This window comes from Lates calcarifer, linkage group LG3, assembly GCF_001640805.2.
Source record: "Lates calcarifer isolate ASB-BC8 linkage group LG3, TLL_Latcal_v3, whole genome shotgun sequence".
NCBI lineage: Eukaryota > Metazoa > Chordata > Actinopteri > Centropomidae > Lates > Lates calcarifer.
Window position 1 is genome coordinate 7,167,494 of NC_066835.1, and position 23,023 is coordinate 7,190,516.

The following is a 23,023-nucleotide window of genomic DNA, read 5'->3' on the forward strand; positions in this document are numbered from 1 at the left end:
TTTGATTTCCTCCAGGTGTCACCACTTCGTCCACGACATTGTCCATGACTGCAGAAACATGGTCCATGATTGGAGAGACATTGTTGAGGATGAGGGAGACATTGTCCATGATTCCAGAGACCTTGTCAAAGATGAGAGAGACGTTGTCCACGATCAGAGACATTGTCCATGATTCGCAGAGGCATGTGCGAAAGTCGGCAGTGACTGGGGTCCCCGATTACACTGCATCACCTGCACCTGCATTGTCCACGATTGCAGAGTGTCTTCTTACAGTGAAGAAGTTCTTTGAGGACAGGACAGAGGCCTCCAGGTAATTCACAAACAGCTTTACATCAACTGTCCAACACAGAGCACTGATATTAAATTGTTCAAGTTCAGTATTCAGCATATCAGGAAAGTGTTATAATAGAAGTGATCTGCAATATAAAAATAATGTATAAGTAATCTGTATTAATAGAAGTAATGTAAAAGTAATTACCAATATCAGAAGTAAGATGTAATAGTCAAAGTAATCTGTTATTAGATGTAGTTTGCAACAGTAAAAGTTATCTGTAAATTTACTAGTATGTAATAAGAAAAGTAATATGTAATGGTAAAAGTAGTGTAATATTAGAGGTAACAGTAAAGGTAATCTGTAATATTAAAACAATGCAGAAGTAATAGTAATTCAAAATAAAAGTAAAAATGTCATGTTATAGTAAAAGATCAAAAATGTCACAGTATAGTATTATGTGGTCAAAAATATAAAAAAAAATGCCACAGTATAGTAAAGCATCAAAAATGTTATAGTACAGTAAGACATAAAAATGTCATAGGCACGTAAAACCATCAAATGCTCTGGTTCAGCTGTAATGTTGACTATTAATCTGTGTTTTCATGGTTAAACTGTTGATGAGGAATAGGTAGTAGTTATTGAACATTTTCCTTTGTATGGTTCTCTCTGATTTCCTCCAGGTGTCACCACTTTGTCCACGACATCGTCCACAATCGTCGAGACGTTGTCCATGCCTCGCAGAGATGTGTGCAAGAGCTCCCCGATTCGACGGTATTGGCCGTAATCAGAGAGACATTGTTGAGGATGAGGGAGACATCGTCCACCATCGTAGAGAGTCTTTGTACAGTGAAGAAGTTGTTTGAGACCAGGACATAGGCCTCCAGGTAATTCACAAACAGCTTTACATCAGCTGTCCAACACAGAGCACCAAGATTAAATTATTTATGATCAGTATTTGATCCTGAGTCTGAATAGTTTGCTTTGTCACAAAAAGACCTGTTTATTTACATAGTTCATGAATGTACAGTCCAAAGAAAATTTGAAAGAATTTAAACATCAGCTCTCTCTCTCTGTCCTCCGCTCTTGTTCTTTCTCTCACTCTCTTAAGCCTGGCTCACAGGAACAGATTTTTAAAATCTTACCCAATGTAGAAAATGTGAGAGACCACACACATGATGACCGATAATGTCAGATTTCACAGTTTTGTTCTTAAAGTGTGTGATGTGCACAGAGAAGACCAACACAGCTACACCACACACTAACAGATTCACCAGCAACCAGGGTTTGGACTCTCAGAACTCCAAATCTCACGTGGTCAAACAAGACTTTAGAGGAAGCAAACACGGCAGACAACAATGTCTCTTGTTTGTTTTTCTTCAGTCTGCGATCAGCTTGCTTCCTGATTGGCTATCATTCCCTTCCACAGAGTGCAAGCTCTGCTTTCCTCAATGTTCCCCCCACTTAACAGGATTTCTGATCAGAAATTCTGAACATGTTTAATATTTATCGGGGCAGTTCTGATCGTATTTAGAGCAGATCAGGGAGGGTAAAGTTACTCTGAACACACCTCACCACAGGACAATCTGACCAAATCATCTTTACAACCAAGTGATAATCAGAACTTTGCTGACTTTGATTGGGAGGGGGGATTTTGAGCCTTTCTCTCTAATTCTGTTCTAATTCTGTCCTCCTCTCTCTTTGTCTCTCCCCCTCTTTCTCATTAGTACAGTAAATCATAAATATGTGACAGACTTAGTTCAGTTCAGTTTCACATGAGAAACTAATTTTGTTTAATTTTGCTTCTATCAACTAAATTTCGTTTAAACTTTAACTGACACTGCTATTGTGTGAATATCAGGAGCTGGTGGAGTCAGTTCTCCAGTCAGAGCAGCAGCTTCTGTCTTTGTATATAAAGGAAATTTAACTCTTGGACTAGTTCTGATTAGTCCAGAACCAGTTAGTCCACACTCTGGTTTCTTTGTAGATTCAGTGTCTTTTACTTCTTTGTCTTTTGACAGTTCGAAGTTCAATATCTAGAGACTCTCTGTGCTTTTAGTTTGAGGTGTTAAAAGTCACATCTTTATATTAATGTTTGTTGTGTTTTTCTCCACAGGATTCAAACTTGAACCATTAAATCACGGAGTCGAGACAGATGTGAAGACATTTCCAGAAGGTCAGTGCTAATTTATTCTTTTCAGTCTGACTGTCATTATCTCAGCTGCAGTTTGACACTTTAAAACCTCCTGTCTGGAACAAACGGCAACAAATTAAAGCTGCTGTAAGTTATACATATATAATAAAACTGATAATGAACAATATAGAATAGAAGCTCTTTTAAAAAATGGGTATAGAACTTTTAATAAATTTAAAATCTATAAAAATTTTACATAAAAATATTAAAACACAATAAAATGATTTGTATAACATCAGTTTCAAAATAGAGAAAGTATTTTATTGCAGATAACACATCATCATAGCAGAGATAATGACAGACATTTGACCACAAGGAAACACTTGTTAGAGCTGGTTAGGGTTAAACTAGTTATGAGAACATTTTCCAAAGATGAACATGTCTACTAAACATTGGCTCATTTACCTGCTTGTGATACAATTATTAATTAAATAGTTGTATCATAAGCAGTTGAATATTCTCACAGGTGCTTGATAAAGACATGGTAGTCTTTGGAAAACTGTGTTTTCACTTAAACAACAGCAAACTAACACGGTTTACAGCAGTTAGATGGTGGAGGTCTTCTATCCAATTAACAACCTTGTAACACTTTTGTTTTCTTTCATCCACTTCAGGTCTTCAGCTGCTGTCGACGGCGTCTTCTGCAGAGACAAGAGCACATATTGTGACATGGAATTATCCTAACTATGTTTTCCACAGAAACTCATTCACACCTCTACACAGTGTTTGTGGATTAGGTTACACTTTCATTTTGCTATTTCAGTGCAATATCAGTACTCCAAGACGGTAATCCAATCTATTACTGTGTACATAGTTTTATACTGTTCATATTGTGTAGAATTTCTATAATGCCCTTTTCTATTTTTGCTGTTGCAACACAGAATTTTCCAATTATGTGACTGATAAAGGATTATCTTACTCAAATAAATACCTCTGAACACTGAAAATTTTCCCGGTCTGTTTGTTTGACTGTGACTATTTTTAGGCCCAATTATACATTTCAATTGGAAGCTGCAAGTAAAGAATATTTAGCATTTCTGCATTACAGAATCACTTTTGTGATATTAATTCGAAAATACACTCAACTCAAATGTTTTCAACGCCTTACTATACTGTGACATTTTTTGGTGGTTTTTGACTCTATACTATACTATGACATTTTTTGGTGATTTTTGACGCCTTACTATACTGTGACATTTTTAGACAGTTTTTCACACCATAATATACTGTGACAATTTTAGAGAGTTTTTGACACCACAATATACTATGACATTTTTAGACCATTTTTGACACCATACTATACTATGACATTTTTTGACCGTTTTTCACACCATAATATACTGTGACAATTTTAGACCGTTTTTGACTCGATACTATACTATGACATGTTTTGGTGATTTTTGACACCTTACTATACTATGATATTTTTTGATGATTTTTGATGCCATACTAAACTATAACAATTTTAGACAGTTTTTGACTCGATACTATACTATGACATTTTTTGGTGAATTTTGACACCATACTATACTATGACATTTTTTGGTGATTTTTGACGCCTTACTATACTATGACATTTTTAGACAGTTTTTGACTCGATACTATACTATGACATTTTTTGGTGAATTTTGACACCATACTATACTATGACATTTTTTGGTGATTTTTGACGCCTTACTATACTATGACATTTTTAGACAGTTTTTGACTCGATACTATACTATGACATTTTTTGACCATTTTTGACGCCTTACTATACTATGACATTTTTAGACCATTTTTGACACCATACTATACTATGATATTTTTTGATGATTTTTGATGCCATACTAAAGTATAACAATTTTAGACCGTTTTTGACGCCATATTATACTGTGACATTTTTAAACCGTTTTTGACACCATACTATACTATGACATTTTTTGGTGATTTTTGACGCCTTACTATACTATGACATTTTTTGGTGATTTTTGACACCTTACTATACTATGACATTTTTTGACCGTTTTTTATTTTTTGATGATTTTTGATGCCATACTATAACAATTTTAGACCGTTTTTGACGCCATATTATACTATGACATTTTTTGGTGATTTTTGACGCCTTACTATACTGTGACATTTTTAGACAGTTTTTGACGCCACAATATACTATTACATTTTTTTGACCATTTTTGACGCCATGCTATACTATGACATTTTTTGGTGATTTTTGACGCCTTACTATACTATGACATTTTTTGACCGTTTTTTATTTTTTGATGATTTTTGATGCCATACTATAACAATTTTAGACCGTTTTTGACGCCATATTATACTGTGACATTTTTAGACAGTTTTTGACTCGATACTACACTATGACATTTTTTTGACCGTTTTTGACGCCATGCTATACTATGACATTTTTTGGTGATTTTTGACACCTTACTATACTATGACATTTTTTGACCATTTTTGACACCATACTATACTATGATATTTTTTGATGATTTTTGATGCCATACTAAACTATAACAATTTTAGACAGTTTTTGACTCGATACTATACTATGACATTTTTTGGTGAATTTTGACGCCTTACTATACTATGACATTTTTAGACAGTTTTTGACTCGATACTATACTATGACATTTTTTTGACCGTTTTTGACGCCATGCTATACTATGACATTTTTTGATGATTTTTGTCGCCATACTATACTATGACATTTTTTGGTGATTTTTGACGCCTTACTATACTGTGACATTTTTAGACAGTTTTTCACACCATATTATACTGTGACATTTTTAGACAGTTTTTCACACCACAATATACTATGACATTTTTAGACCATTTTTGACACCATACTATACTATATTTTTTGGTGATTTTTGACACCTTACTATACTATGACATTTTTAGACCATTTTTGACACCATACTATACTATGACATTTTTTGACCGTTTTTCACACCATAATATACTGTGACAATTTTAGACCGTTTTTGACTCGATACTATACTATGACATGTTTTGGTGATTTTTGACGCCTTACTATACTGTGACATTTTTTGACCGTTTTTGACGCCATAATATACTGTGACAATTTTTGGTGGTTTTTGACTCTATACTATACTATGACATTTTTTGGTGAATTTTGACACCATACTATACTATGACATTTTTTGGTGATTTTTGACACCTTACTATACTATGATATTTTTTGATGATTTTTGATGCCATACTAAACTATAACAATTTTAGACAGTTTTTGACTCGATACTATACTATGACATTTTTTGGTGAATTTTGACACCATACCATACTATGACATTTTTTGGTGATTTTTGACGCCTTACTATACTGTGACATTTTTTGACCATTTTTGACGCCATAATATACTGTCACAATTTTTGGTGGTTTTTGACTCTATACTATACTATGACATTTTTTGGTGAATTTTGACACCATACTATACTATGACATTTTTTGGTGATTTTTGACACCTTACTATACTATGATATTTTTTGATGATTTTTGATGCCATACTAAACTATAACAATTTTAGACAGTTTTTGACTCGATACAATACTATGACATTTTTTGGTGAATTTTGACACCATACCATACTATGACATTTTTTGGTGATTTTTGACACCTTACTATACTATGACATTTTTAGACCATTTTTGACGCCTTACTATACTATGACATTTTTTGGTGATTTTTGACACCTTACTATACTATGACATTTTTAGACCATTTTTGACACCATACTATACTATGACATTTTTTGACCGTTTTTCACACCATAATATACTGTGACAATTTTAGACCGTTTTTGACTCGATACTATACTATGACATGTTTTGGTGATTTTTGACGCCTTACTATACTGTGACATTTTTTGACCGTTTTTGACGCCATAATATACTGTGACAATTTTTGGTGGTTTTTGACTCTATACTATACTATGACATTTTTTTGGTGAATTTTGACACCATACTATACTATGACATTTTTTGGTGATTTTTGACACCTTACTATACTATGATATTTTTTGATGATTTTTGATGCCATACTAAACTATAACAATTTTAGACAGTTTTTGACTCGATACTATACTATGACATTTTTTGGTGAATTTTGACACCATACCATACTATGACATTTTTTGGTGATTTTTGACGCCTTACTATACTGTGACATTTTTTGACCATTTTTGACGCCATAATATACTGTCACAATTTTTGGTGGTTTTTGACTCTATACTATACTATGACATTTTTTGGTGAATTTTGACACCATACTATACTATGACATTTTTTGACCGTTTTTTATTTTTTGATGATTTTTGATGCCATACTATAACAATTTTAGACCGTTTTTGACGCCATATTATACTATGACATTTTTTGGTGATTTTTGACGCGCTTACTATACTGTGACATTTTTAGACAGTTTTTGACGCCACAATATACTATGACATTTTTTTTTGACCATTTTTGACGCCATGCTATACTATGACATTTTTTGGTGATTTTTTGACGCCTTACTATACTGTGACATTTTTTTGGTGATTTTGACACCTTACTATACTATGACATTTTTTGACCGTTTTTTATTTTTTGATGATTTTTGATTGCCATACTATAACAATTTTAGACCGTTTTTGACGCCATATTATACTGTGACATTTTTAGACAGTTTTTTGACTCGATACTACACTATGACATTTTTTTGACCGTGTTTTTGACGCCATGCTATACTATGACATTTTTTGGTGATTTTTGACACCTTACTATACTATGACATTTTTAGACCATTTTTGACGCCATGCTATACTATGACATTTTTTGGTGATTTTTGACGCCTTACTATACTATGACATTTTTTGGTGATTTTTGACACCTTACTATACTATGACATTTTTTGACCGTTTTTTATTTTTTGATGATTTTTGATGCCATACTATAACAATTTTAGACCGTTTTTGACGCCATATTATACTATGACATTTTTTGGTGATTTTTGACGCCTTACTATACTGTGACATTTTTAGACAGTTTTTGACGCCACAATATACTATGACATTTTTTTGACCATTTTTGACGCCATGCTATACTATGACATTTTTTGGTGATTTTTGACGCCTTACTATACTGTGACATTTTTTGGTGATTTTTGACACCTTACTATACTATGACATTTTTTGACCATTTTTGACACCATACTATACTATGACATTTTTAGACCATTTTTGACGCCTTACTATACTATGACATTTTTTGGTGATTTTTGACACCTTACTATACTATGACATTTTTAGACCATTTTTGACACCATACTATACTATGACATTTTTTGACCGTTTTTCACACCATAATATACTGTGACATTTTTTGACCGTTTTTGACGCCATAATATACTGTGACAATTTTGGTGGTTTTTGACTCTATACTATACTATGACATTTTTTTGGTGAATTTTGACACCATACTATACTATGATATTTTTTGATGATTTTTGATGCCATACTAAACTATAACAATTTTAGACAGTTTTTGACTCGATACTATACTATGACATTTTTTGGTGAATTTTGACACCATACTATACTATGACATTTTTTGGTGATTTTTGACACCTTACTATACTATGACATTTTTTTGACCGTTTTTTGACGCCATGCTATACTATGACATTTTTTGATGATTTTTGTCGCCATACTATACTATGACATTTTTTGGTGATTTTTGACGCCTTACTATACTGTGACATTTTTAGACAGTTTTTCACACCATACTATACTATGATATTTTTTGATGATTTTTGATGCCATACTAAAGTATAACAATTTTAGACCGTTTTTGACACCATATTATACTGTGACATTTTTAAACCGTTTTTGACACCATACTATACTATGACATTTTTTGGTGATTTTTGACGCCTTACTATACTATGACATTTTTAGACCATTTCTGACACCATACTATACTATGATATTTTTTGATGATTTTTGATGCCATACTAAAGTATAACAATTTTAGACCGTTTTTGACGCCATATTATACTGTGACATTTTTAAACCATTTTTGACACCATACTATACTATGACATTTTTTGGTGATTTTTGACGCCTTACTATACTGTGACATTTTTAGACAGTTTTTCACACCATATTATACTGTGACATTTTTAGACAGTTTTTGACGCCACACTATACTGAAACAATTTTAGACAGTTTTTGACGCCACACTATACTGAAACAATTTTAGACAGTTTTTGACGCCACACTATACTATGACATTTTTTGACCATTTTTGACGCCATGCTATACTATGACATTTTTTGGTGATTTTTGACGCCTTACTATACTATGACATTTTTTTGACCGTTTTTGACGCCATGCTATACTATGACATTTTTTGATGATTTTTGTCGCCATACTATACTATGACATTTTTTGGTGATTTTTGACGCCTTACTATACTGTGACATTTTTAGACAGTTTTTCACACCATACTATACTATGATATTTTTTGATGATTTTTGATGCCATACTAAAGTATAACAATTTTAGACCGTTTTTGACACCATATTATACTGTGACATTTTTAAACCGTTTTTGACACCATACTATACTATGACATTTTTTGGTGATTTTTGACGCCTTACTATACTATGACATTTTTAGACCATTTCTGACACCATACTATACTATGATATTTTTTGATGATTTTTGATGCCATACTAAAGTATAACAATTTTAGACCGTTTTTGACGCCATATTATACTGTGACATTTTTAAACCATTTTTGACACCATACTATACTATGACATTTTTTGGTGATTTTTGACGCCTTACTATACTGTGACATTTTTAGACAGTTTTTCACACCATATTATACTGTGACATTTTTAGACAGTTTTTGACGCCACACTATACTGAAACAATTTTAGACAGTTTTTGACGCCACACTATACTATGACATTTTTTTGACCATTTTTGACGCCATGCTATACTATGACATTTTTTGGTGATTTTTGACGCCTTACTATACTATGACATTTTTTGGTGATTTTTGACACCTTACTATACTATGACATTTTTTGACCGTTTTTTATTTTTTGATGATTTTTGATGCCATACTATAACAATTTTAGACCGTTTTTGACGCCATATTATACTATGACATTTTTTGGTGATTTTTGACGCCTTACTATACTGTGACATTTTTAGACAGTTTTTGACGCCACAATATACTATGACATTTTTTTGACCATTTTTGACGCCATGCTATACTATGACATTTTTTGGTGATTTTTGACGCCTTACTATACTGTGACATTTTTTGGTGATTTTTGACACCTTACTATACTATGACATTTTTTGACCGTTTTTTATTTTTTGATGATTTTTGATGCCATACTATAACAATTTTAGACCGTTTTTGACGCCATATTATACTGTGACATTTTTAGACAGTTTTTGACTCGATACTACACTATGACATTTTTTTGACCGTTTTTGACGCCATGCTATACTATGACATTTTTTGGTGATTTTTGACGCCTTACTATACTGTGACATTTTTTGACCGTTTTTGACGCCATAATATACTGTGACAATTTTTGGTGGTTTTTGACTCTATACTATACTATAACATTTTTTGGTGAATTTTGACACCATACTATACTATGACATTTTTTGGTGATTTTTGACACCTTACTATACTATGACATTTTTTGACCATTTTTTACCACACACTATACTATGACATTTTTTTGACAATTTTTGACGCCATGCTATACTATGACATTTTTTGGTGATTTTTGATGCCTTACTATACTATGACATTTTTAGACTATTTTTGACACCATACTATACTATGATATTTTTTGGTGATTTTTGACACCTTACTATACTATGACATTTTTAGACCATTTTTGACACCATACTATACTATGACATTTTTTGACCGTTTTTCACACCATAATATACTGTGACAATTTTAGACCGTTTTTGACTCGATACTATACTATGACATGTTTTGGTGATTTTTGACGCCTTACTATACTGTGACATTTTTTGACCGTTTTTGACGCCATAATATACTGTGACAATTTTTGGTGGTTTTTGACTCTATACTATACTATGACATTTTTTGACCATTTTTGACACCATACTATACTATGATATTTTTTGATGATTATTGATGCCATATTATACTGTGACATTTTTAAACCGTTTTTGACGCCATGCTATACTATGACATTTTTTTGGTGATTTTTGACGCCTTACTATACTGTGACATTTTTAGACAGTTTTTGACGCCACAATATACTATGACATTTTTTGACCGTTTTTTACAACACACTATACTATGACATTTTTAGACCGTTTTGGACACCATATGATACTGTGACATTTTTTGACCGTTTTTTACAACACACTATACTATGACATTTTTTGGTGATTTTTGACGCCTTACTATACTGTGACATTTTTAGACTATTTTTGACACCATACTATACTATGACATTTTTTTGACCGTTTTTGACGCCATGCTATACTATGACATTTTTTGATGATTTTTGTCGCCATACTATACTATGACATTTTTTGACCATTTTTGACACCATATTATACTGTGACATTTATAGACTGTTTTGGACACCATACTATACTATCACATTTTTTGGTGATTTTTGACGCCATATTATACTGTGACATTTTTTGGTGGTTTTTGACTCGATACTATACTATGACATTTTTTTGACCGTTTTTGACGCCATGCTATACTATGACATTTTTTGATGATTTTTGTCGCCATACTATACTATGACATTTTTTGACGATTTTTGACGCCATACTATACTATGACATTTTTTTGACCGTTTTTGACTCGATACTATACTATGACATTTTTTTGACCGTTTTTGACGCCATGCTATACTATGACATTTTTTGATGATTTTTGTCGCCATACTATACTATGACATTTTTTGACCATTTTTGACACCATATTATACTGTGACATTTATAGACTGTTTTGGACACCATACTATACTATCACATTTTTTGGTGATTTTTGACGCCATATTATACTATGACATTTTTTGGTGGTTTTTGACTCGATACTATACTATGACATTTTTTTGACCGTTTTTGACGCCATGCTATACTATGACATTTTTTGATGATTTTTGTCGCCATACTATACTATGACATTTTTTGGTGATTTTTGACGCCTTAATATACTATGACATTTTTTGACCATTTTTGACACCATATTATACTGTGACATTTATAGACTGTTTTGGACACCATACTATACTATCACATTTTTTTGACCGTTTTTGACGCCATGCTATACTATGACATTTTTTGATGATTTTTGTCGCCATACTATACTATGACATTTTTTGGTGATTTTTGACGCCTTACTATACTATGACATTTTTAGACTATTTTTGACACAATACTATACTATGATATTTTTTGATGATTTTTGATGCCATACTAAACTATAACAATTTTAGACCGTTTTTGACGCCATATTATACTATGACATTTTTTGGTGATTTTTGACGCCATACTATACTATGATATTTTTTGATGATTTTTGATGCCATACTAAACTATAACAATTTTAGACCGTTTTTGACGCCATATTATACTGTGACATTTTTTAACCGTTTTTGACACCATACTATACTATGACATTTTTTGGTGATTTTTGACGCCATATTATACTGTGACATTTTTAAACCGTTTTTGACACCATGCTATACTATCACATTTTTTGATGATTTTTGTCGCCATACTATACTATGACATTTTTTGGTGATTTTTGACGCCTTACTATACTGTGACATTTTTAGACAGTTTTTCACACCATATTATACTGTGACATTTTTAGACAGTTTTTGACACCACAATATACTATGACATTTTTTGACTGTTTTTGACGCTTTAGTATACTATGATATTTTTTGGCCGTTTTTAACGCCATTCTATACTATGACATTTTTTGACCATTTTTGAAGCCATTCTATACTATGATCGTTTTTGATGCCTTGCTATACTATGACACGTAACGTTTATTTTGACGTCTTACTTCTAACAATGCTAATTACTTCTACATTACCTCTATTAATACAGATTACTTATACATTATTTTTACACAGTAGATTACTTCTATCATTACGCATTTCTGATATATTGAATACAGAACATAAACAGTGTCAGTGCTCTGTGTTGGACAGTTGATGTAAAGCTGTTTGTGATTTACCTTGTGACTGAAATTGGTATGGTCTCAAAGAACTTCTTCATCTTACGAAGACTCTCTGTGATCATGGACCACGTCTCTGTGATCGCGGACAATGTCTCTGAGATTATTGACAAAGTCTCTGTGATCATGGACAATGTCTTTGTGACCGTGGACGATGTCTCTGAGATCATAGACGGTGTCTCTGTGATCATCAGCAATGTCTCCGTGATCGCGGGCAATGCCTTCAAATCGGTGACCCCCGTCTCCGCCGATTCTATCGCAAGGTCTCTACGAAGCATGGGACAATGTCTCTGATCAAGGACAACGTCTCTCTCATCTTTAACAAGGTCTCTGCGATCATGGACAATATCTCTGATCATGGACGATGTCTCCCTCATCCTCAACAATGTCTCTCCGATCATGGACCATGTCTCTGCGATCGTGGACGATGTCATGGACGAAGTGGTGACACCTGGAGGGAATCAAAGAGAAACATACAAAGGAAAATTATAAATATTCTACTACCTATACCTCATCAACACTTTAACCATGAAAACACGGATAAATATTCAATATTACAGCTGAACCAGAAAATTTTACATTTTCTGACCATTTTTGAGGCCTTACTATACTATGACATTTTTTGGTGATTTTTGATGGCATACTATACTATGACATTTTTTGACCATTTTTCATGCCTTATTATACTATGACATTTTTTGATGAATTTTGACACCATACTATACTGTGACTTTTTTTGATGGTTTTGGAAGCTTTACTATACTATGACATTTTTTGGTGATTTTTGACGCCATACCACACTGTGACATTTTTTGATGATTTTTGATGCCAGACTATACTATGACATTTTTTGACTGTTTTTTAACGCCTTAGTATACTATGATATTTTTTGGCCGTTTTTAACGCCATTCTATACTATGACATTTTTTGACCATTTTTGAAGCCATTCTATACTATGATCGTTTTTGATGCCTTGCTATACTATGACACGTAACGTTTATTTTGACGTCTTACTTCTAACAATGCTAATTACTTCTACATTACCTCTATTAATACAGATTACTTATACATTATTTTTACACAGTAGATTACTTCTATCATTACGCATTTCTGATATATTGAATACAGAACATAAACAGTGTCAGTGCTCTGTGTTGGACAGTTGATGTAAAGCTGTTTGTGAATTACCTTGTGACTGAAATTGGTATGGTCTCAAAGAACTTCTTCATCGTACGAAGACTCTCTGTGATTGTGGACCACGTCTCTGTGATCGCGGACAATGTCTCTGAGATTATTGACAAAGTCTCTGTGATCATGGACAATGTCTTTGTGACCGTGGACGATGTCTCTGAGATCATAGACGGTGTCTCTGTGATCATCAGCAATGTCTCCGTGATCGCGGGCAATGCCTTCAAATCGGTGACCCCCGTCTCCGCCGATTCTATCGCAAGGTCTCTACGAAGCATGGGACAATGTCTCTGATCAAGGACAACGTCTCTCTCATCTTTGACAAGGTCTCTGCGATCATGGACAATATCTCTGATCATGGACGATGTCTCCCTCATCCTCAACAATGTCTCTCCGATCATGGACCATGTCTCTGCGATCGTGGACGATGTCATGGACGAAGTAGTGACACCTGGAGGGAATCAAAGAGAAACATACAAAGGAAAATTATAAATATTCTACTGCCTATTCCTCATCAACACTTTAACCATGAAAACACGGATAAATATTCAATATTACAGCTGAACCAGAAAATTTTACATTTTCTGACCATTTTTCATGCCTTATTATACTATGACATTTTTTGGTGATTTTTGATGCCATACTATACTATGACATTTTTTGACCATTTTTGACGCCATTCTATACTATGATCGTTTTTGATGCCTTGCTATACTATGACACGTAACGTTTATTTTGACGTCTTACTTCTAACAATGCTAATTACTTCTACATTACCTCTATTAATACAGATTACTTATACATTATTTTTACACAGTAGATTACTTCTATCATTACGCATTTCTGATATATTGAATACAGAACATAAACAGTGTCAGTGCTCTGTGTTGGACAGTTGATGTAAAGCTGTTTGTGATTTACCTTGTGACTGAAATTGGTATGGTCTCAAAGAACTTCTTCATCTTACGAAGACTCTCTGTGATCATGGACCACGTCTCTGTGATCGCGGACAATGTCTCTGAGATTATTGACAAAGTCTCTGTGATCATGGACAATGTCTTTGTGACCGTGGACGATGTCTCTGAGATCATAGACGGTGTCTCTGTGATCATCAGCAATGTCTCCGTGATCGCGGGCAATGCCTTCAAATCGGTGACCCCCGTCTCCGCCGATTCTATCGCAAGGTCTCTACGAAGCATGGGACAATGTCTCTGATCAAGGACAACGTCTCTCTCATCTTTAACAAGGTCTCTGCGATCATGGACAATATCTCTGATCATGGACGATGTCTCCCTCATCCTCAACAATGTCTCTCCGATCATGGACCATGTCTCTGCGATCGTGGACGATGTCATGGACGAAGTGGTGACACCTGGAGGGAATCAAAGAGAAACATACAAAGGAAAATTATAAATATTCTACTACCTATACCTCATCAACACTTTAACCATGAAAACACGGATAAATATTCAATATTACAGCTGAACCAGAAAATTTTACATTTTCTGACCATTTTTGAGGCCTTACTATACTATGACATTTTTTGGTGATTTTTGATGGCATACTATACTATGACATTTTTTGACCATTTTTCATGCCTTATTATACTATGACATTTTTTGATGAATTTTGACACCATACTATACTGTGACTTTTTTTGATGGTTTTGGAAGCTTTACTATACTATGACATTTTTTGGTGATTTTTGACGCCATACCACACTGTGACATTTTTTGATGATTTTTGATGCCAGACTATACTATGACATTTTTTGACTGTTTTTTAACGCCTTAGTATACTATGATATTTTTTGGCCGTTTTTAACGCCATTCTATACTATGACATTTTTTGACCATTTTTGAAGCCATTCTATACTATGATCGTTTTTGATGCCTTGCTATACTATGACACGTAACGTTTATTTTGACGTCTTACTTCTAACAATGCTAATTACTTCTACATTACCTCTATTAATACAGATTACTTATACATTATTTTTACACAGTAGATTACTTCTATCATTACGCATTTCTGATATATTGAATACAGAACATAAACAGTGTCAGTGCTCTGTGTTGGACAGTTGATGTAAAGCTGTTTGTGAATTACCTTGTGACTGAAATTGGTATGGTCTCAAAGAACTTCTTCATCGTACGAAGACTCTCTGTGATTGTGGACCACGTCTCTGTGATCGCGGACAATGTCTCTGAGATTATTGACAAAGTCTCTGTGATCATGGACAATGTCTTTGTGACCGTGGACGATGTCTCTGAGATCATAGACGGTGTCTCTGTGATCATCAGCAATGTCTCCGTGATCGCGGGCAATGCCTTCAAATCGGTGACCCCCGTCTCCGCCGATTCTATCGCAAGGTCTCTACGAAGCATGGGACAATGTCTCTGATCAAGGACAACGTCTCTCTCATCTTTGACAAGGTCTCTGCGATCATGGACAATATCTCTGATCATGGACGATGTCTCCCTCATCCTCAACAATGTCTCTCCGATCATGGACCATGTCTCTGCGATCGTGGACGATGTCATGGACGAAGTAGTGACACCTGGAGGGAATCAAAGAGAAACATACAAAGGAAAATTATAAATATTCTACTGCCTATTCCTCATCAACACTTTAACCATGAAAACACGGATAAATATTCAATATTACAGCTGAACCAGAAAATTTTACATTTTCTGACCATTTTTCATGCCTTATTATACTATGACATTTTTTGGTGATTTTTGATGCCATACTATACTATGACATTTTTTGACCATTTTTGACGCCATTCTATACTATGATCGTTTTTGATGCTTTGCTATACTATGACACGTAACGTTTATTTTGACGTCTTACTTCTAACAATGCTAATTACTTCTACATTACCTCTATTAATACAGATTACTTATACATTATTTTTACACAGTAGATTACTTCTATCATTACGCATTTCTGATATATTGAATACAGAACATAAACAGTGTCAGTGCTCTGTGTTGGACAGTTGATGTAAAGCTGTTTGTGAATTACCTTGTGACTGAAATTGGTATGGTCTCAAAGAACTTCTTCATCATACGAAGACTCTCTGTGATCATGGACCACGTCTCTGTGATCGCGGACAATGTCTCTGAGATTATTGACAAAGTCTCTGTGATCATGGACAATGTCTTTGTGACCGTGGACGATGTCTCTGAGATCATAGACGGTGTCTCTGTGATCATCAGCAATGTCTCCGTGATCGCGGGCAATGCCTTCAAATCGGTGACCCCCGTCTCCGCCGATTCTATCGCAAGGTCTCTACGAAGCATGGGACAATGTCTCTGATCAAGGACAACGTCTCTCTCATCTTTGACAAGGTCTCTGCGATCATGGACAATATCTCTGATCATGGACGATGTCTCCCTCATCCTCAACAATGTCTCTCCGATCATGGACCATGTCTCTGCGATCGTGGACGATGTCATGGACGAAGTGGTGACACCTGGAGGGAATCAAAGAGAAACATACAAAGGAAAATTATAAATATTCTACTACCTATACCTCATCAACACTTTAACCATGAAAACACAGATAAATATTCAATATTACAGCTGAACCAGAAAATTTTACATTTTCTGACCATTTTTGAGGCCTTACTATACTATGACATTTTTTGGTGGTTTTTGATGGCATACTATACTATGACATTTTTTGACCATTTTTCATGCCTTATTATACTATGACCTTTTTTGATGAATTTTGACACCATACTATACTGTGACTTTTTTTGATGGTTTTGGAAGCTTTACTATACTATGACATTTTTTGGTGATTTTTGACGCCATACTATACTATGACATTTTTTGGTGATTTTTGACGCCAGACTATACTATGACATTTTTAGACCGTTTTTGACGCCAGACTATACTATGACATTTTTTGACCATTTTTCATGCCTTATTATACTATGACATTTTTTGATGAATTTTGACACCATACTATACTGTGACTTTTTTTGATGGTTTTGGAAGCTTTACTATACTATGACATTTTTTGGTGATTTTTGACGCCATACTATACTATGACATTTTTTGGTGATTTTTGACGCCAGACTATACTATGACATTTTTAGACCGTTTTTGACGCCAGACTATACTATTACCTCTATTAATAGTATACTGTGACTTTTTTTGATGGTTTTGGAAGCTTTACTATACTATGACATTTTTTGGTGATTTTTGACGCCATACTATACTATGACATTTTTTGGTGATTTTTGACGCCAGACTATACTATGACATTTTTAGACCGTTTTTGACGCCAGACTATACTATGACATTTTTTGACCATTTTTGACGCCATTCTATACTATGATCGTTTTTGATGCCTTGCTATACTATGACACGTAACGTTTATTTTGACGTCTTACTTCTAACAATGCTAATTACTTCTACATTACCTCTATTAATACAGATTACTTATACATTATTTTTACACAGTAGATTACTTCTATCATTACGCATTTCTGATATATTGAATACAGAACATAAACAGTGTCAGTGCTCTGTGTTGGACAGTTGATGTAAAGCTGTTTGTGAATTACCTTGTGACTGAAATTGGTATGGTCTCAAAGAACTTCTTCATCGTACGAAGACTCTCTGTGATCATGGACCACGTCTCTGTGATCGCGGACAATGTCTCTGAGATTATTGACAAAGTCTCTGTGATCATGGACAATGTCTTTGTGACCGTGGACGATGTCTCTGAGATCATAGACGGTGTCTCTGTGATCATCAGCAATGTCTCCGTGATCGCGGGCAATGCCTTCAAATCGGTGACCCCCGTCTCCGCCGATTCTATCGCAAGGTCTCTACGAAGCATGGGACAATGTCTCTGATCAAGGACAACGTCTCTCTCATCTTTGACAAGGTCTCTGCGATCATGGACAATATCTCTGATCATGGACGATGTCTCCCTCATCCTCAACAATGTCTCTCCGATCATGGACCATGTCTCTGTGATCGTGGACGATGTCATGGACGAAGTGGTGACACCTGGAGGGAATCAAAGAGAAACATACAAAGGAAAATTATAAATATTCTACTACCTATACCTCATCAACACTTTAACCATGAAAACACAGATAAATATTCAATATTACAGCTGAACCAGAAAATTTTACATTTTTTGACCATTTTTGAGGCCTTACTATACTATGACATTTTTTGGTGGTTTTTGATGGCATACTATACTATGACATTTTTTGACCATTTTTCATGCCTTATTATACTATGACCTTTTTTGATGAATTTTGACACCATACTATACTGTGACTTTTTTTGATGGTTTTGGAAGCTTTACTATACTATGACATTTTTTGGTGATTTTTGACGCCATACTATACTATGACATTTTTTGGTGATTTTTGACGCCAGACTATACTATGACATTTTTAGACCGTTTTTGACGCCAGACTATACTATGACATTTTTTGACCATTTTTGACGCCATTCTATACTATGATCGTTTTTGATGCCTTGCTATACTATGACACGTAACGTTTATTTTGACGTCTTACTTCTAACAATGCTAATTACTTCTACATTACCTCTATTAATACAGATTACTTATACATTATTTTTACACAGTAGATTACTTCTATCATTACGCATTTCTGATATATTGAATACAGAACATAAACAGTGTCAGTGCTCTGTGTTGGACAGTTGATGTAAAGCTGTTTGTGAATTACCTTGTGACTGAAATTGGTATGGTCTCAAAGAACTTCTTCATCGTACGAAGACTCTCTGTGATCATGGACCACGTCTCTGTGATCGCGGACAATGTCTCTGAGATTATTGACAAAGTCTCTGTGATCATGGACAATGTCTTTGTGACCGTGGACGATGTCTCTGAGATCATAGACGGTGTCTCTGTGATCATCAGCAATGTCTCCGTGATCGCGGGCAATGCCTTCAAATCGGTGACCCCCGTCTCCGCCGATTCTATCGCAAGGTCTCTACGAAGCATGGGACAATGTCTCTGATCAAGGACAACGTCTCTCTCATCTTTGACAAGGTCTCTGCGATCATGGACAATATCTCTGATCATGGACGATGTCTCCCTCATCCTCAACAATGTCTCTCCGATCATGGACCATGTCTCTGTGATCGTGGACGATGTCATGGACGAAGTGGTGACACCTGGAGGGAATCAAAGAGAAACATACAAAGGAAAATTATAAATATTCTACTACCTATACCTCATCAACACTTTAACCATGAAAACACAGATAAATATTCAATATTACAGCTGAACCAGAAATTTTTACATTTTTTGACCATTTTTGACGTCATACTATACTATGACATTTTTAGACAGTTTTTGACGCCATACTATACTGTGACATTTTTTGGTAGATTTTGACTCTAAGCAATACTATGACATTTTTATATGGTTTTTAATGCTATATTCTGTACTATTTTCAACACCAAGACTGAAAACCCAGAGTTAGCCCTGAAGTTACCTTACTAACCGAAAATACTGTACAGGCTTCAGGTTCCCTGTCTGCACACTCAAGCTAACTGCGCTGTGAGTCCTCAACAACATGGGGAAATGCTAATTTGACAGCACAGCTCATCACAAAATCAAATACTCTGAGAAAACAATACAAAGATAACAACACGCTTAGTTTAGGCAGAGTTGGAGAAAAAAGCTAAAGAACTCAGATCTATGCCATAGATTTAAGAGAGAGAATGTTGTTGGTGAAAAAAATTGTCATAGTAAGGTGCCAAAAACTGTCAAAAAATGTAGTATGGGATCAAAAAACACGTTAATATGTTATAGTATAGTATAGCATGACATAGATCTAAGCCAGATCAGGGTTGTTAGGCTTAATGAAGCTAGAGAACTAAAAGATATCCTGGATATGCTGAACTCGTTTCATCAGAGAGATATGTGTAGGTCTTCCTCTCAGACTAGATGCAGCTCTGGCATATTGCTGCTGCCCTCATTCAGGATACTTCCTATATTCGCTATCCTGATTTGATTTTATTATTAATACATTACTTTTTATTTTGAGATTTAAAAACTGCAATGTAAAAAATAAATAAATAAAATCTGACCTCTCATTCATTTTTAAGACTTCTGTAAGACTGATTTAAGACATTTTACGACTCTTTAGGGTTTCATTTTTATTCATGAATTTAAGACTTTTTAAGGATCTGCGGGTACCCTGGAACTGTTCTTACAAGAATTATGTAAAAAAAAAAAACTTTATTAATGGGTTAAGTCTGAAGATCAAATACTATAACAGATAATGTCAGTGCTCTGTGTTGGACAGTTGATGCAAAGCTGTTTGTGAATTATCTGGAGGCCTCTGACCTGGTCTCAAAGAACTTCCTCATTGTACGAAGACTCTGCCATCGTGGATGATGTCTCTGCGATTGTGGACTACATCTCTGTGACCGCAGACAATGGACAATGTCTCTGATTGTGGACAATCTCTCCCTCATTGTCAACAATGCCTCTCCAACCATGGACGATGTCTCTGCGATTGTGGACAATGTCTCTGCTCTGAGATCGTGGACTGTCTCTCTGATCGCAGACAATGTCTCTGAGATTATGGACAATGTCTGCGTGATCGTCAACAATATCTCTCTGATCTCGGACAATGCTGTCAAATCAAGAAACTCTGCCACTACCAACTTTTACACGTCTCTGTGAGTCATGGACAATGTCCTGATCGTGGGCAATGTCTCCCTCATCCAGTCATGGACAACATCTCTGCAATTGTGGATGATGTTGTGAACAAAAGGGTGACACCTGGAGGAAATCAAAGAGGAACATAAAAAGGAAAATGTTCAATATACTACTACCTATCCCTCATCAACAGTTTAACCATGAAAACACAGATAAATATTCAGCATTACAGCTGAACGTTAGAGGGGTGCCTCAGAAAATGGGCTGTTTACTGTCACATATGACAAGAAAAAGCATCATTTTTAAAAATCAATAACAATAAATATTTGGGGAAAATTTGCTAAATGATTATCTTAACTTTTAAATTTCCATATTAATTGTCTATCAACTAATCACAAGAGGAATCGTGCAAATTACTGTGAACTGCTTAATACAAACTTTCGCTTCAGTAAATTTTTGAAAGCAGAGTTTTAACTTCTGGTATTTTTAATTATACTTACAACTATTTTGAGTTTTTTTAAAAAATATATAATTAGTACTGTTTTCTGACAATTTAAAGATGCAATTAATCAGTTATTATTATATCCAATACTAAACTCATCAAATACCAAGAACTTACAAAATAACACTGTCACTAACTATTAATAATTCAGCTCATCAACACATTTTTTTTGGACTGGGTAAATCTTTAGGACACATACCTGTTTGGTCTGTAAGGTGAAAGCTGGTGTTTCTGTCCAGGCTGCAGCAGCTGAACCAGCAAACCTGGAAAACACAAGAACAACACTTGAAAAACAAATAACCTAATTAATTTTTTAAAAATAGTGTAGAAGAAAACAACACTGAAAACTAAACACTAGTACCTTGACAATTGCATTTTGAGTTTTGAGGTGAAAAAATTAATGATGTTATTAGAATATGACTTTATTGATTTCAGAGAGAAAAGCAATTAAAAAAAATAGTTTTAATAATAACAGTAATCACAACTCATACTTTATGATCTACTCTTGAGGCTTAAAACCTGTGGAGGAGCACGGAGTTAAAATCTAGTTTTCAAGCTTGCATTTAACACAAAACTGAGCTCAATTAAGTCTCAGGTCACCACAACCAAATTTCTAATCAATAATATACACAACAGGGGATCAATGGATGGCTATGGACAGATTACTACAGCAAAGCTACAAAGACACACAAAACGACAAAGAGGCAAAAACTGAGTCGCAAAATGATCACAATGAGATGCTTAACACTGAAACACAAAATGGCCACAAAGAAACGGTAAATCATCTGGGATAGACACTAATAGACTGCAAAGGCACAATACGATACAAGACAACCACAAAGAATCTGACCATAACCAGATGTAAAACAGACAGCTAGAAATAAAAATAGGCACAAACCGGTGACAAC

General features: G+C 34.4%; 1 long non-coding RNA gene across 8 annotated transcripts; it reads right to left on the bottom strand.

Annotated features, from left to right (window-relative positions):
• Positions 1–2,734: 2,734 nt before the first annotated feature.
• Positions 2,735–22,380, bottom strand: LOC127139152 (uncharacterized). 8 transcript variants are annotated; one of them, XR_007809141.1, is made up of 10 exons: positions 22,315–22,380; positions 21,296–21,736; positions 19,665–20,115; positions 18,516–18,966; positions 16,964–17,414; positions 16,043–16,493; positions 14,855–15,305; positions 13,934–14,384; positions 12,746–13,196; positions 2,735–3,106 (listed from the first exon to the last, which is right to left on the bottom strand). It is a non-coding gene; the product is annotated as an uncharacterized LOC127139152 (long non-coding RNA). The 8 variants fall into 8 exon arrangements; XR_007809145.1 differs by lacking the exon at positions 19,665–20,115; XR_007809143.1 differs by lacking the exon at positions 18,516–18,966.
• Between the last annotated feature and the right edge of the window lie 643 nt (positions 22,381–23,023).